Source organism: Dasypus novemcinctus, chromosome 3, assembly GCF_030445035.2.
Source record: "Dasypus novemcinctus isolate mDasNov1 chromosome 3, mDasNov1.1.hap2, whole genome shotgun sequence".
Taxonomy (NCBI): domain Eukaryota; kingdom Metazoa; phylum Chordata; class Mammalia; order Cingulata; family Dasypodidae; genus Dasypus; species Dasypus novemcinctus.
Window position 1 is genome coordinate 35,515,916 of NC_080675.1, and position 13,097 is coordinate 35,529,012.

At 36.7% G+C, this 13,097-nt stretch overlaps 2 protein-coding genes across 4 annotated transcripts in view; both read left to right on the plus strand.

Annotated features, from left to right (window-relative positions):
* Window positions 1-13,097, plus strand: part of HEATR4 (HEAT repeat containing 4) — a 216,331-nt gene that overhangs the window by 198,292 nt on the left and 4,942 nt on the right. Inside the window, exon 20 of the mRNA XM_071213803.1 lies at window positions 11,735-11,777. The gene's annotated coding sequence lies outside the window, so the exon portion shown is untranslated. The remainder of the gene's footprint in view (window positions 1-11,734; window positions 11,778-13,097) is intronic.
* Window positions 1-13,097, plus strand: part of NUMB (NUMB endocytic adaptor protein) — a 231,673-nt gene that overhangs the window by 120,280 nt on the left and 98,296 nt on the right. The window lies entirely within an intron of this gene.

Consider the following 13,097-nt stretch of genomic DNA (forward strand, 5'->3'; position numbering starts at 1 on the left):
TGTAAGCATTGAGGGCTATAGATTTCTCTTTCAGCACTGCCTTTGCAGTATCCCATAGGTCTTCATATGTTGTGTTCTCATTTTCATTTGTCTCAGGATATTTGCTGAATTTTCTTACAATTTCTTCTTTGACCTATTGATTATTTATGAGTATGTATTTAATCTCCATATATTTATGAGTTTTCCTTTTTCTGGTCCCATTATTGTTTTCCAGCTTATTTATGTTATGAGCAGAGAAAGTCTTCTGTATAATTTCAATCTTTTAAAATTTATTGAGATTTGTCTTGTGTCCCAACATATGGTCTGTGATGGAGAAGCACCTATGAACGCTCGAAAAGAATGTATATCCTGCTGTTTTGGGGTGTAATGCTCTATAGACATCTGTTAGGTCTAGTTCATTTATCATATTATTCAGGCTGTATGTTTCTTTTCTTACCCTCTGTCCAGATGTTCTATCCAATATTGATAGCAGGGTATTGAAGTCTCCAATTATTATTGTAGTGACATCTATTTCTCCCTTCAGTTTTGCCAGTGTGTGCCTCATGTATCTTGGGGCACTCAAGTTAGATGCATAAATATTTAGCATAGTTATTTCTTCTTGGTGAATTGCCCCTTTTATTACTATATAATGACCTTTTTCTTCCTTTATAACAGTTTTGTGCTTAAAATCTATATTGTCTATTGTTAGTATCGCTACTCCAACTCTTTTTTGTTACTATTTCCATTGAATATCTTTTTCCAGCCTTTCACTTTTAACCTGGTTCTGTCCTTACATCAAAGGTGAGTTTTTTGTAGATAACATGTAGATGGCTCATATATTTTTTTTATCCTTCTTTCAGTCTGTGTCTTTTGATTGGGGAATTCAGGCCATTAATATTCAGTGCTGTTAGTGTAAAGTCATTAATTTCTTCATCAGTTTTGTCCTTTGCTTTCTGTTGTCATGTTGTACTGTTGTCTGTCTACTTACCCTTTAATCTACCCTTCCTAGTAATCTTCATTTCTACACTGTTCTCCAAGTCTCTCACCCTCGTTTGTTCCTTTTAGGCTGCAGCACTCACTTTAATATCTCTTGTAATTCTGGTCTTTTGGTAATGTAATCTATCAGCTTTTGTTTGTCTGTAAAGACTTTGAACTCACCTTCATTTCTGAAGGATAGTTTGCTGCTTACAGAATTCCTCTTTCTGTGTTGCCTACAGTGTTCCTCTTTCAGTACTTTAAGTACATCATCATTTTTATTGCCTCCATGGTTTCTGATGAGAGGTTAGTGCTTAATGTTGTTGAGGTTCCCTTGTATGTGATGCTTTGCTTTTTTCTTGCTGCTTTCAGAATCCTCTATTACTGGTATTTGTCATTCTAAATAGTAGGTATCTTGGGGTAGGTCTGTTTGGATTTATTCTGTTTAGGGTGCATTGCCCTTCTTGGACATTGATATTTCTGTCTTTCGTAAGGGTTGGGAAGTTTTCCATCCTTATTTTCTCAAATATTCTTTCTGCCCCTTTTCCATTCTCTTCTCCTTCTGGGATACCAGTAATGCATATGTTTGTGTGTTTTATGTTGTCATTCAATTCCCTGAGACCCTGTTTCATTTGTCCATTCTCTTCTCTTTCTGTTCTCCTGTCTTTTCCAGTTCAGATGTTCTGTCTTCAAAATCACTAATTCTGTCTTCGAGTAAGTCAAATCTACTCTTATATGCCTCTAATGTATTTTTTAATCTTGTGTGTTTCATTTCCATAAGGTCTATTACTTTTCTTCATAGGCTTTTGAATTGTTCGTTATTTTCACCCAGTATCTTCTTAATATGCTTTATCTCTTTAGTCATATTTTCTTTCCATTCTTTGAATTGATTTAGGATAGTTGTGTGATTTTCACTGATTAATTGTCTTAAATACTGTATCTCTTCATGATATTTGGTTTGTTCCTTTTAGACTGTCTCTTCCTGTTTCCTAGTATGACTTGTAATTTTTTGCCCATCTCTAGGCATCTGAATATATTGGTGAATATTTTCTGATGGCCAATTTCTCTCCCTTGCCTATTGTTTTTTTACCCTTATAGGTCTTCTTTGGTATTTGGTTCAACTTACTTGAAGTCTTAAATATTGCCCAGCTTAAGTTACGAAAATTGGGCCAGGACTCCCTAATGGAACACACATTTTCTCCCAGGAGTTTTGGTACAGAGAAATCCCTAATGGGTTTTTGTCCATGAAATTTCCAGACCAATCAGCAGATGGAGCTCACTGGTGCACCATTTGAGGGAAGTGTTTCAATCTCAGCTTTCCTGTGTTTTGGTCTGAACAGAGTTGAGATTCAAAGTGGGCTCTGCTGACTGAATTCACTGAAGAAAATCCCCCAGATCCCCTCTCCCTTTTCCCTTTGTAACAGCTGACAGGGTGGAAGATATCTGTTCCCCTCTGAGTCAGGTGCAGTGAGCCAGGGTTTTTTCCCCAGCTTAATATCTTAGGGTGGGGGAGGGCAACCCTTCCTAGCCACTGCATGGTTTTGGCAACTCATGTTTGTTGTTTTAGGTTCTTTGTCTCTCTGTCCATCACCCTCCTAGGAGTTTTTAGTACTATCATGGCCTGCTGACCCCCAAAGCAGGTCCTTCAGATAGCTTTTGGGTCTTTTTCTGTTGTTTTTTGTGAAAGAGTTGAGTCCTGCCTACCTATTTTGATGCCATCTTCCTGTATTTTAAAAGTTAGTTTGACATATGACATATATGTCATTTATAAACCTTTATAAATTATCAGGTGTCTAACAATCAAACTCCTGATTTGCCCCTTTCAAACTGCCTCTCCTTCTGTCTTCTGCATCTTAGTAAATGGCAACTCTGTTCTTCAGTGTGCTCAGGCCAGCCAACTTGGAGTCATTTTTGACTCTTCAGTATTTTACCTCTGTACATCCAGTTCATCAGCAAAATCCTGTCAGCTCAACCCTTAAAATATATGTGGAGTCCTTCTGCTTTGGAATAATATGGGAAAGTGAGTTTGGATTACTTCTTTGGTGATTTCTGTTACAACTGCTGCTCTAGACGTGTCCCTATTGGAGCTGGGCATTTATAGGAAGTATACCATGTCCCTTATCTATCACCACTGCTCTCACTCTGCTCTAAACCTCTGTCACCTCTCTCCTGAAATTTTAAAATAGCTTCCTAACTGGTTACCTGCTTTATGATCTTTTTATAATACTATAGTAGCCAAAATAAATATATTAATATTTTATATTTGTAACATATAAATCTAGAGATATTCCTTTTCTCAGAACCTTCCAGTGGTTTCCCCTCTCACTGGGAATAATTGCCCAAGTCCTTACATACCCCTGTGAAGTACTTGGCTTCTTTTTGACTTAATTTCTTTGCTTCTTCTCACTTAGTGTGGCAGTTTGAGATTATTTATGAATCCTCAAAAGAGAGGTTATGTTTATAAATTGGTCTCTTCCTCTGGATATGATGCCTTTTGAGTGTATTAGATTTGGTTAGGAGCCTCCAATTAAATTTCCTTGATAAAATCAATTTAGGGTTTCTGACTGGGCTATGTCAGTAAGGTATAGCTAGGGTTGAGTCCCTGCCTCCTTTGGGGTGATATAAACGGACACTCACAGGAAGGAGAGCTCCATAGACACGCAAGAGGAGAGACCTTTGATCCTGTGGCCCAAGGAAGAGAGATGAGCTATTTTGCCTGATAGTTTGCAACTGAAGAGAACAAAACAGCTGAGTGGCTGATGAGACCTGGAAAGAAATGAGCCCTCTGCCACCCTACAGCTGAGATTGGAAGAAGCTGGGCCTACAGAGCCTTAAGAGGAAGAAGGACTGAGAGACCTGGCAGACATTGCCTACCATCTTGCCTCAACATGTGGCAACAGACTTTGGTGAGAAAGCAGCCTTGAGTTGGACTCTTTAGGGCCTTGTAATCGTAAGCTTTTACCCCCAAAAAATACCCTTTGTAAAAGCCAACAGGGGAAGCATATGGGAGGTTCAGGGTTCAATTCCCAGGGCCTCCTGGTGAAGGCAAGCTGACCCGTGCAGCGAGCCAGCCCGAGCAGAGAGCTGGCCCACATGGAATGCTGGCCTGTGCACAAGGGCTGGCCTGTGCAGGAGTGCTGCCTCGTGTAGTAAGCTGGCCTGAGTGGAGAGCTGGCGCAGCAAGATGATGCAACAAAAAAGAGACACAAAGGAGAAACAATAAAAGACGCAGCAACCAGGGAGCTGAGGTGGTGTGAGAGATTGAGCACCTCTCTCCCACTCCAGAAGGTCCCAGGATCAGTTCCTGGTGCCGCCTAAAGAGAAGACAAGCAGACAAGAAGAACACACAGCAAATGGACAGAGAGCAGACAGGGGGGTTGTGGGGAATGTGGGGGTGGAATAAATAAATCTTAAAAAAAAAAAAGCCAACAAATTTCTGATACTTAACATCAGCATCCCTTTGGCTTACTACTAAATTGTAAGCTGTGGCCACGTCATATCCTTGCTATTCCTCTAACACACTAAGACACTTCTGCCTCAGGCCTATGTGTTTGCTGTTCCTCTAACTGGAGCGCTCTCCCAGCTATCTATTAGGGCATGCTTCCTCAATATCTTCAGATCTGTCTGCTCAGATATAACCTAATCAGAGAGGCCTTTCTTTGCCATTTTATTTTAAAAGAGCCTCTTCCTTTCCACCCCTATTCTTCAGTCCCAATACTTTCTTTACACCTTACCCTGCTTGAATTTTCTTCATTGCTCTTACTACAACGAAATATGAAATATTTATTTGTTATTTTGTCTATTTCCTTAAAAAGAATGCAACCAACATAAGAGTAGAGACTTTGTTTCATTCTCTGCCATATTTCCAGAGCCTAAAATAGTACCTACCCTACATAATTTGTTGAATGAATCATATATGTTTTCTGGTTTCCAGTTTCAGATTATGTTTTCAAAAATACTAAATTTTTTTTGGTAAACTACTCCTTCCCCCCCTTTTAAAAAAACTTTGTAGAACTAAATTTACGAAGCACCTCTCAGATACTTTTGTCTGATATTGGAGGAGGCAAATAGTCTTTGAGATACATTTTTGAATAAGATTTAGAAATGTGGTTTGCTTGAAGGTGGGTGAGTAAACAAGATAAAATGCCTTACATAAAGGACAAATATACATGGGTTCCATTGCCTACTTGATTCTAGAAAGAAGTCTTTTTGGGATGTCATAAATATTGATACTCTTTGAGTCTTTTCACATTTTTTATAATAGTTTGGTTAGACCCCTTCATAACAGGCTGATCAAATATTAAGTTAAAGCTTTGAAAAATAGTATATATATTGGATGACAGAATTGAAGTCCCTAAAGACTGGATTGGCTAAATATAGTATAGCAAGATAAGATTTAATAAGCAAAATGTAAAGATTTTTAAAGTTAATATAATAATTAGTGGCACAAACTACTTGACTTTCAATCTCAGCTCTGCAACTTAACTTAGAATTTGTGTAACTTTGAGCAAGTTATTTAACCTCTCTGTCTACATTTCTTGATCTTTAAAATGGGGGTAATGATAGTTATTATGAAGTATAAAATAATATATATAAGACTCTTAAAACAATAGCTGACATATAGCAAAGGCTGATTAAATGTTACCTCTGATTATTATAAAGTTCCACAATTGATTTCAAACAAACTTACTTTTTAAGGATTTGAATGACATGACAGCACAACAGAGAAATATTAGGTGTCTTAATCTTTTAGTTGATTGTAAACTAAGGGAAGTGATAGTATAATTTGGATTGGAATAAAGTTAATGTAGTTTATAGGTCTAAAACAGTGCTGATGCTTCCTGAACTAACTTCCCACCAAAACAATATGAAGAAAAATAAAAATATAATATTTCTGAAATTGATGGAAAATTCTTTGCCAGAATCCAGGAGAAATGTTTATTTATTTATAAAGTAGGAGCTGGTTTGAGAAAAAAAACAAACAATAATGTAAACATTCCCAAATTTTGGCATAAGATTCTGAAAGAAGGAAGGAAAATATTTCATGTTTTTCTTTCTGATGACCTCTCTCTGGACTCATAGACACAGGGTTGGTACCAACTTGAATATTAAGTGCCTATTCTTCTCTTCTGATATTTTCAAACCTAAAAAAAAAACTATTTGTACAGAAGGAAGCTTTACTTTCTCAATGAGACCTACTCTGAACACTCTAGTACTTTGTCCCTTTTTCCCAAACCTGATACTTGAACCCCTTTATCTTGTTCAACTTTTTCCATAACTTTTATCTTTTAACTAAACCATGTAATTTACTTATGCTTATGGTTTGTCTTTGCCATATAGAATGTAAGTTCATGAAGACTTTGTTTCCTGAAGTACCTTAAACACCTAGAACACTGGAATTCTACTCACTGGGTCCTGCTATCTTCTGCCCTGTGGCATCTCTCTAAGGAGAGCAGTTTTGAAAATAGCTTACAAGTACTGAATCGTGAGATTGCTGGAATAGGTTTCACTCATTTCATTTCACCCTTTTTTCTATATCCTGACAGTAATTCTCAGAAAATGGGGCAGAAGGGCTGGGGTGTAAGTATTGCTCCAGAAAGGCTCATTCCTTATGGGAAATGTACTTCCTAAACTATAAAATTCTACTGCAAGCTCTGGGAGAGAGAACCCTGGTAGCAGTATGTATTACGTCAATTCAGAATGTCAAAGAACATTCCATGCTTATGTTTTTTAGATACTAAAAAAAAAATCAGAAAATATAACCAATAAGGATAGGTATAAAATTCTGCAATCTAAAATGCAGACAGAAACACATGAATCTAACTGTATTTCAAACAAGTAACACTGACAGGAAAGATGACTAACCCAAGTAATTTTTGAGCATCCTATATTCTCAAACTAATGATAAATAGAACTGTAAAACAGATAATGAATCCTAGTTTGTAGGCTGGCTTTTTGTAATGGGGTGAGTTAGAAATTCTGAAACTATTTTCTGTCTAAGATTGAACAAAGGAGTAAGTATATATAAGGATAGTGGGAGCCATATTTTTAATTGTTGGAGAAGGGAGTTTTATGTATGGAAAGAGGGAAGTTTAGAATGAACCCTATAATGTTGGATTTGAGCCGGAAGTTATCAGTATGAACTCTTGGTTTTTAATACCTATTTATATAAGGAATAGAGAAATATGTTATATATATATACATGCATATCTATTTCTTATGTGAGTATATGTATGTACAAATGTGAATGCATGTGTATGTGCATATATGTGTGTATATGTATGTATAAGAGGGCCTTTGTTTGCTAAGAGAACCTGGAAGCAGTGACTCCTCAGTAACAATGAATATACCTAACACCCAGATCTTGGTTTTTAAATCATTCCCCACTAAAAAAGGAAATCAGAACTCCTTGGAGAAGTGGCTGATCCCAGGAAGAACAGAGTTAGGGAAAGTACAAGATAACTCTGGAGCATCCTGTTGTATCAGAAAGTAACAAAATATTCAAAGAATGATGGGGGCATACCAAAAGAAAGAGGAGCCAGTTTGAAGAGGGTTCCACTGCTAGATTTAGAAAAATTTGTACATTAAAATAAATTACAGTTATCCATTGAAAAAATTAGAATCCACTGGTTCATACAAATTAAATAAATATAGGTAAAAAAGGGATTCTTTCTTACAGTACAATGACAAATAAATGTAGAAACATTGGAGTTAGAAAGTGACCATTTGGGAGCAATTGTAAAAGTCCTTGATTCACACAAGTAACTGCCTATGCCAAAACTATTGAGTGAGATTTTGATGAAGAACAGGATATTTACATAGTCTCAAAGTAGTCCCTTATAAAATATTTACCTATTACAATAGTAAAAACAGTAACTTCACGGTGGAGAAGCTTGGCAGATATGACCTTAGCCAAGTTATCAAAGTTAACATCACCAATTATGGGACCAGCTGACATGTAATGGTTTCTGAGATGATGCAGTGAGAAAGATTCAGAATTACTTTGTGATATTCCTACCAAAAATGTATAAGCTCAGCCTAAATATGAAAAATCATCAGATAAACCTAAAGTGAGAGACATTCTAGGAAATAACGGCTCTGTATTCTTTAAAAATATCAGTCATAAAAGATATAGACCAAGGAACTATTATTCCAGATGACTGGAGTCTAAAGAAACATGTCAGCCAATTGTAGTGTGGGATCCTGGGTTGGATTTTGGACTGGGTGAAAAATAACCCCAAAGAACCATTTTAAAACAATTAATGAAATTTCAGTATGGACTATAATTATATAATAGAAAATTTAACACTGAGGTGATAATGATTTGGTTAACTCACATGAAGTTATCTAAGAGAATTTCCACATTCTTTGGAAAAGCACACAGAAATATTTAGGAGTTAAGGGACACAGTGTCTGTACTTTATTCTCACATGGGTCAGAGAGAATGATAAAGCAAAATGTAAAAATTGATGATTATCATGAAATTTCTCTAAGTTTGAAGTTTTATAAAGATATCCTAAAAATCCTAAATTAAAATCTTCGTTTCATATATCTAAGTTGTGATTGAACCACTTGGTCTCATTATTTATAGAAATCATTAAATAATTATTCTTATAATTTAGAGAAAGTAAAGTAGGGAAGGAAATATTGACTATGTAGAAAAAATCCTAATTCTTTTTTTTTAAGATTTATTTATTTATTTATCTCCCCTTCTCCCCACCCCATTTTATTTTATAAAAATGGTCATTTTAATATTTACTAAGTCATTTTAACAATTAGATATAATTCATATTATTAAACTGGTGTTATTCTTAAAAACTCAGATTATTAATGGTATTGATGAGCTATTTAACAAAATTATCCTATAGGATTTTTGTAAAATATTCCCATTTTTCCTTTAAACAGAACATTTTTATTGTATTGTTGAAATCCCCTCCTTCCAAGAAATACTTATCTGCTAAATGCAGATATCAGTGGAAATGTAGCTAATTATTAGTGAATAATTTGATTGAGATCCTGGAGCAAGTAATAGTGACAGTTCAACTTATTTTGACTTGTAAAACAGCAGGTATGTGGACATTATCTCTTTTCAGTGGTTTTTTTAGTTTCCTAGAGTGCTCAAACGAAATACCATGAAATGGTTCAGATTAAGCAATGGGAGTTTTTATTTGCCCATAATTTTGAGACCAGGAAAATGTCCAAATCAAGGCATCATAAAGGTTTAGTTTTTGTCTTAAAAACCAACTGCTATTGATCCTTGGCTCCTCAGTCACATGGCAAGGCAGTTGGCAGTGTCTGGTGGTATTTCCCTTCCAGGTTTCATTGATTTCAGCTTCTTGCTTCTGTGGCTTTTTCTTGCTCATGTCTGAATTTCATTCTCTTATAAAGGATTCCAGTATTAGGATTAAGATCCATCCTGATTGATTTGGGTCACACTTAACTGAAGTAGCCTCATGAAAAGGTCCTATTTAAAATGGGTTCATACCCACAAGAATTGATTAAGTTTAAGAACAAGTTACATGGGAAGCAGATTTGACCCAACGGATGGGGCATCCACCTACCACATGGGAGGTCCAAGGTTCAAACCCAGGAACTCTTGATCCTTGTGATGAGCTGGCCCACGCACAGTGCTGAAACGTGCAAGGAGTGCCGGGCCACTCAGGGGTGTCCCCTGCGTAGGAGAGCCTCACGCACAAGGAGTGTGCCCTGTAAGGAGAGCCACCCAGCACAAAAAAAGTGCAGCCTGCCCAGGAATGGCGCCACACACACGGAGAGCTGATGCAGCAAGATGACACAACAGAATGAGACACAGATTCTGGGTGCTGCTGACACAAGCAGACACAGAAGAACACACAAGTGAACACAGAGAGCAGACAGACAGGGGATGGGGGGAGAAGGGGAGAGAAATAAATAAAATATAAATCTTTTTTTTTAAAAAAAGAACAAGTTACAGCTGCAGGCGACAACATGGATGAATCTCATAAACATAATGTTGGGTGAAAAAGTCACAAAAGAGGACTTTTTTTCTTTCTCTTTTTCTTTTTAGGAGATACTGGTGATTGAACCTGGGATCTCATACATGGGAAGCAGGTGCTCAACCACTTGAGCCACATCTACTCCTCTGAGGACATTTTATATGATTCTTTTTTATAAAGTTAAAAAATAGGCATAACACAATATATGATATTAGAAGATAGTGGTATCCTTGGTGGTGTCAAGGAGGGTAATGACTGGACCAGGGAACACTGAAAGGGACTTCTGGCATGCTAATGATGTTCTATTATCTGGGTGGTAGTTAATGATTGTGGTGTTTTAGTTTGTGTTTGTTTTGGGTTTTTTGTTTTGTTTTGTTTTGTTTTTAAAGATTTTTTTTTCTCTGCCCTTCCACCCCCTCAGTTTTCTGCTCTCTCTGTCCATTTGCAGTGTGTTCTTCCGTGACCGCGTCTATCCTTATCAGCAGCACTGGCAATCTGTGTTTCTTTTTATTGCATCATCTTGTTGTGTCAGCTCTCCATGTGTGCAGCGCCATCCTTGGGCAGGCTGCACTTTATTTCGCACTGGGCAGCTCTCCTTATGGGGTGTGCTTCTTGCTCATGGGGCTCCCCTACGTGGGGGACACCCCTGCATGGCATGGCACTCTTTGCACGCATCAGCACTGCGCATGGGCCAGCTCCACACGGGTCAAGGAGGCCCAGGGTTTGAACCTTGGACCTTCCATCTGGTAGGCGGACACCCTATCCATTGGGCCAAGTCCGCTTCCCTGTTTTGGGATTTTTTGAGAAAATTATTTGAGCTATATGTTTAAAATTTGTGCACTTTTATCTTCATATAAAATACTTCAATAAAATTTTTAAAGGATTTATCATAAAGTTCCATATGATAAATTCCTTTTCTGGAGCTAGGGACAGGTGTGGACAAACTGTTAGGGTTCCTATGTGTGACTGTGTGTGTGTGTGTGTGTGTGAGAGAGAGCGAGAGAGAGAGAGAGAATTTGATTGTTTTCAGCTATTAAATTTTGGGGTAATTTGTTATGTAGCAATAGATAACTAATACACATCCTGTAATTTCAATTTTTAATTTTGTATTTTATTTAGTTTACTGTGATAAAATGTATATAACATAGGATTTGTAATTTTGTCCATTTTTAAGTATACAATTCAGTGGCATTAATTACATTCATAATGTTGTAATCATTACTATCTAGTTCCAGAATTTTTTATCATCCTTATCATAAACTCTGTACCCATTAAACAATACTTCCCTGTTCCCCTTAACCCCTAGCCCCTGATTAACCTCACATCTATTTTATGTCTCTGAATTTGCCTAGGCTAGATATTTCGTAAGAGTCGAATCATGCAGTATTTGTTCTTCTGTGTCTGGATTATTTCATTTAGCTTAGTGTTTTCAGAATTCATCCATGTTGTAGCACATAACAGAATTTCATTCCATTTTATGACCAAATAATATGCTATTGTATGGAAACACTACAGTTTGTTTATTCATTCGTATGTTGATGGATAATTGGGTTGCTACTATAATTTCCCCCGTGCCCCAAGATGACTCCCTCATTTGTTTACTCATTGTTCTTACTCGTTACCTGCTTGTTGGTTTTTTTTTGCTTGTGTCTGTTTTTTCTTCATGAGGCACTGGGAACTGAACGTGAGACCTCCCATGTGGGAGGTGGGTGCCCAGCTGCTTGAGCCACATCTGCTCCCTGCTCATTTGTTTTTGCTTATTGTTTTTGCTAGATATCTGCTCATTGTTTGTTTGTCTTCTTTAGGAGGCACTGGGGACTGAACCCGGGACCTCCCTTGTGGAAGCAGGTACTCAATTGCTTGAGCCACATCTGTTTCCCACCATAAATTTTGTGCCTCTCTCTTTTTTAGAAGTTTATAAAGTATTAATAAGTGGATGAGTGACTAGCCTCAGTTATTCCAAATCTTAACTCTTAATTTTCTTTAGTTTCTTAGTATTAGATTCTATATTTGAGGTAAATGGGTGAAGATAGGGCTATTATTGTGAACTCTTTTTTGAAAATGTTTTCTAAGTTTGATTTAGTACATTTTTATCTTCCACCCTCCATCTTAATAGTAGCTAAAAGGCAATATACACCTTCATGAAAACAGAAGGAAACCTTTTGATTTAAATTGTTTTTATATGCTGAAGTTAGGATTGTCAGAATCCCACCTCACTTCCTCCCACTCCAACCCAGTGATCTCATCCCTGTCTTAAAGGCAAGCTGTGCCTCTCTCAAAGCATTTGCAGTGTTCCATCATTTTCCAGTATTTTGTAATCCCTTCCTTGAGTTCAAGAACCTAGAGGTTAGAGATTACTTTTATATACCTCTGTATTCTATATGTAGGATTGTGATTGCATTGCACACTTTAGGTGTTACGTAAATATTTTATCTGATTTGCCTTATTAAATTAAAATACTTCCTAGTTCTTTTTTCTAACTTCAAATACATTTCACAGCTTAATTCTGCCTGTGTATAATTTTCTTGATAAATTAGAGATCTTGACTATGCAGCTGAATAGCTAATGTCTTTGGGAACATTTTCCATTTTTGAAAAGCTAAAGCCCAGTTCTGTAGTTGTAATTCTGTAATATTTACTCTTTTGCCAACCATATATTTTCTTTAGGAAATTTACAAAGCAAGACAATAAATTCCAAGTCAAATAGATTCTTAACATTCTGCTGAAGTACTATTTCCTCAGTAAATCCTCCAAGATTATGTAGTAGAATTTTTTGTTTTAGTTTATATGAAGCGGAGTGATATATGGCTTTGGAATTAAACATGAGATTCTCTAATGTTTTGAGTAAGTTTCCCTTGAACTCCATTGACCCCTGGGTCCATTTTCCAACCTAATAACATGTCTTTTTTAATCCCCCTTCTATTTTTCTGTCATAAAAAATCTTTTTTACCAGTATAGAATGGCTCCTTCTTGACACAACTCTTCCTGCTTTGGGCCCTTTGAATACTGCTAGTCTTAATAGGGATATGGGTGGACTGGGGTTTGTGTGAGTTCTGAACAAACGATAGTGAATGTTTGTCTGTCTTTCTCTTTCTATGTATATGAATTGTTTTCTGTTTCAAAGATCCAGTAATTTATCTTTAGGCATTTGACTTTTATCTAGGAAAAT